This window comes from Gossypium hirsutum, chromosome A07 (genome assembly GCF_007990345.1).
Source record: "Gossypium hirsutum isolate 1008001.06 chromosome A07, Gossypium_hirsutum_v2.1, whole genome shotgun sequence".
NCBI classification, from domain to species: domain Eukaryota; kingdom Viridiplantae; phylum Streptophyta; class Magnoliopsida; order Malvales; family Malvaceae; genus Gossypium; species Gossypium hirsutum.
In genome coordinates this window covers 56,420,729-56,425,540 of record NC_053430.1, presented here as the reverse complement: position 1 = coordinate 56,425,540, position 4,812 = coordinate 56,420,729, and positions in this window count along the sequence as shown.

Genomic DNA, 4,812 nt, shown 5'->3' with positions numbered 1-4,812 from the left:
CCTTGCGGTGCTAGACCTAACAATTACTCTACGTCTTGAGAGCATTCACATACTCACAAGCCCATGAAATGCCGAAATTTCGGCATTTCGGCTTTTGCCGAATTAAGCTAAGAAAGGATGTCCGGTACACACCTGATTCGTGACGACTGCGGCTGAGATCTCTTCCGATGTCCTACAATTGATTAGCATAGTTCTTATTTACAAACCATAATCACTAAACCCCAAAACTTACTCATCCATGCTCAAACCATGTCCCTAAAAGCCTTTGAAACCTTACCTTTTTGCCAAAATCGATAGCTAGCTCCAAATCCGATTGCTCCAACAACCCACGCCTTCAATCCAACACTTAAGAAGACACTAATCATTGACAGAAAACGTCAGTTAAAAACCCTTAGAGCCACATGCCCAAATCGACAGCCTCCCTAGATTTTAGGGACTTCGGCTTTTCCTAACTTTGTAAAATAGGACCAGATTTGAGATGATGAACACTTACCCCTTACTCCTTTTTGATCTCTACGCAATCTGATGCAGATTTATCTTTCAAACAATAGTAAAACTCGACTCTCGGAGTTTTGAAGTTTCGGCTATAAGCCCCCAAATCTATGGTTTTTCGGCTTTTGGATGATGAAAGAGATGACAATGTGGGGCTATATCCTTGATGTAGAATTGCCGACAGGTATCTAGGGTTTAGAAAAGATAATTGTCATTTATTAGGCATAAAAATATCGAAGGATTTGGCTTGGAAGAAATTGGCACAACTAATGTATTTTTTGAGGTTTCGGCTTTTGTGGTTTCGGCACAAGTGTTGATGAACAGCAGGTTTGATGAACGGTTTTGAAGAAAAAAAATGAAGAAAGAAGAATAGAGAGAATGGTGGTTTCGACTGGAGAGGAAAAAGAGAGAAAATAACAAGCCTAAGGTGTTTAAGCAGAAGAAAACGGCACCACTCAATACCCTAAGTGCCGAAATACTAACCTAATACCCCTCTGCCGATATCCCCTTTCTAATTCCCCTAATTCGGCCAACTCTTAGCCTCTCTCCAAATCCCTTAAATCTCTCCCCTTATCACTCCTTAATCCAAGCGTTTGGACAGATTCAAACTCTCCTTTAGCAGACTCCACCTAGACTCCAACACTACCCCTCCTGCACTTAAAAATAAATGCATCTATTTGTTAACACAAGGAATCGATCCCATGCCTTTCCCAATGCTCCACACGCCACCTTTTTAGGAGCCTAGTGGCGTCACCCTTGCCACTTTACTAAGGCTCTTTTTGTGATGCAATTTACCCATAACTCTATACAAGGGCCACCTAGCCAGAACCCCTAACTCCTATGTCCAAAAATTTAAAAATTCAACTGGGTTTTGGCCGACACATGGGCCTTCTATAAGTCCATTTTCCTACTCAAAATATTAATTTCACATCCAAATACAAAATTTTAAAATCTTTACAAAATATTGAAAACCGTGAATAAATCCGAAAATCAGGATGTTACAACACTACCGTCCTTAAAGAAATTTCGACCTCGAAATTTTACCTTATTAGAACAGTTGAGGGTACTGTTGACGCATAGCCTCCTCAGTCTCCCAAGTAGCTTCTTCTTTACCATGGTTCATCCAAAGAACTTTCACTAGTGGAACTGATTTCCTTCTCAACACCTTGATGTCACGATCAAGTATTTGCATAGGTTCCTCCTCGAAAGTTAAATCTGACTGTACCTCGATTTCCGCAACTGGTATTATGTGAGTTGGGTCAGATCGATACCGCCTCAGCATGGATACATGAAAAACGTCATGGATACGATGCAGTTCTGGTGGTAACTCTAGCTGATAAGCCACTGGTCCAACCCGCTTAACAATTCGATAAGGCCCAATAAACCGTGGGCTCAACTTACCCTTCTTACCGAATCTCAAAATTTTCTTCCAAGGGGAAACCTTCAAGAAAACCATATCCCCAACAGCGAACTCAATCTCTTTGCGCTTCAGATCCGCATATGACTTCTGTCTATCGGATGCCTCATTTAACTGATCCCTTATCAGCCTAACCTTGCTTCTAGTGTCTGCCACCAATTCCGGTCCAAGCACTTGTCGTTCACCCAACTCTGTCCAACACGTCGGCGTACGACATCTTCGCCCATAGTGCGCTTCATATGGTGCCATCTGAATACTTGCTTGATAGCTGTTATTGTAAGCAAACTCCGCTAATGGAAAGTAGTCCTCCCAACTTCCACGAAAATCAATGATACAGCCTCTCAACATATCTTCCAGAACCTGAATAACCCTTTCTGAGTGTCTATCTATCTATGGGTGAAAAGTGGTGCTAAAATCCAATCGTGTACCCAACGCTTCCTGCAACTTCCGCCAAAATCGAGATGTAAACCTAGGGTCTCGATCAGAAATTATCGACACTGGCACCCCATGCAGTCGCACTACCTCCGCCACATATAACTTGGCCAACTTTTGGAGTGAGTAGTCGGTACAAACAGGTATGAAATGAGCAGATTTTGTTAACCTATCCACAACCACCCACACCGAATCTTTCTTGGTGGGTGTCAAAGGTAACCCACTCACAAAGTCCATTGTTACTCTTTCCCACTTCCATAGTGGAATTTTCACAGGTTGCAGTAATCCCGAAGGCAATTGGTGCTCAGCCTTAACCTGCTGGCACGTCAGACATTTCCCAACAAATTCAGTCACCTCTCGTTTTAATCCGGGCCACCAGTACACCTCTCACAAGTCTCGATATAACTTATTCCCCCCAAGATGCATGGCACAGAGTCCACCATGAGCCTCTTTTAGAATTAACTGCCTCAATTCAGGGTTCATTGGAATACAAACCCTTCCACGAAAGCACAGAACTCCTTCAGTGTTCAACCCAAAATCCTCATTCTCACCATTCTTAACTTGCTGGAACCGAAGAGCTAATGAATCGTCCTTCAACTGTTCTTCCTTAATCAGCTCAGTCCAAGTAGGCCTTACTTGCAGTTCTGCCAACAAGCTTCCATCGTCGTACAGACTTAATCGTGCGAACAAGGCTCTCAAATCAGTAACAACCCTTCGACTCAACGCATCCGCCACCACATTAGCCTTTCCTGGGTGGTACTCTATCGAACAGTCATAGTCTTTAAGCAACTCCACCCATCTTCGTTGCCTAAGGTTCAACTCCTTCTGAGTCAACAAATACTTTAGGCTCTTATGATCTGTGTATATGATGCACTTTTCCCCATATAAGTAGTGTCTCCAAATTTTTAACGCAAAAATCACTGCTGCTAGCTCCAAATCATGCGTAGGTTAATTCACCTCATGAGCCTTAAGCTGTCGCGATGCATAAGCGACCACCTTGCCCTCTTGCATCAGTACGCAACCTAACCCCACATGCGACGCATCGCTGTATACAGTAAAGTCCTTCCCGGACACCGGTTGAATCAACACTGGCGCTTCAGTCAATACCTTTTCCAACCGATCAAAAGCTTTTTGCTGTTTCTCGGTCCAGAGTGGTACTCCTTTCCTTATGAGTTTTGTCAAGGGTGCCGCCATCACCGAGAAACCCTCCACAAACCTTCTATAGTAACCTGCCAACCCTAGGAAACTTCGAATTTCCGATACTGACCTAGGTGGCTTCCATTCCAGAATTGCTTCAATCTTACGAGGATCCACCTTAATTCCCTCGGCAGAGACCACGTGCCCTAGGAAGGTTACCTCCCTCAACCAGAATTCACACTTGCTGAATTTCACATAGAGCTCCTTTTCCCTTAACACTTGCAGCACAATACGGAGATGCTCATCATGCTTCGCCTCCGTTTTAGAGTATACCAGGATATCGTCGATAAAGACAACTACGAACCGATCCAAGTAAGGTTGGAATACTCGATTCATCAGATCCATAAAAGCTGTAGGTGCGTTCGTCAGCCCAAACGGCATGACCACAAACTCATAATGTCCATATCGTGTTCAAAACGCTGTCTTATGAATATCCCCTTCTTTTACCCTTAGCTGATGGTATCCAAAACGAAGATCGATTTTGGAGAATACCGAAGCTCCCCTAAGTTGATCGAACAGATCGTCAATCCGTGGTAGTGGATACCTATTCTTAATCGTCAGTTTGTTCAACTGGCGATAATCGATGCACATGCACATCGTTCCGTCCTTTTTCTTCACAAACAGGACCGGTGTTCCCCAAGGAGACACACTAGGCCTAATGAAACCTCTATCTAACAACTCTTGAATTTGAGCCTTCAGTTCCACTAACTCCTTCGGTGCCATCCTATAGGGTGCAATAGATACTGGAGCTATTCCTGGCAACAAATCGGTTCCAAACTCAACTTCCCGATTCGGAGGAAATCTAGGAAGCTCTTTCAGAAAAACATCCCGGAATTCCCTAACAGTTCTGATGGTCTCCACAGTCAGATCCTCAATTTCAACTTGGCTTACCAAAGCCAGATATGCCTCGCACCCCTTGCGCATTAGTTTCTTAGCCCTCAACGCCGATACTACATTGGATAAGTAATCCCTCCGTTCTCCAATAATCATTACCTCTTCATCATTGACAGTCCTTAACACCATCCTCTTAGCTGCACAATCCAAAGTTGCCTTATGCTTGGTCAAACAATCCATCCCTAGTATCAAATCGAATTCTTCAAGCGGTAACTCCATCAAATCCCCATAGAAAACCCCGCCTTGAATCTCCAGAGGCACCTCCTTGAAGAGTTTCTCTACCTTAACCGAATGACCTAAAGGACTTATCACAGACACCCCACACACAGTCTCCTCGAAGTACACACCCAGTGCCCCAGAAATGTTATATGCCACATATG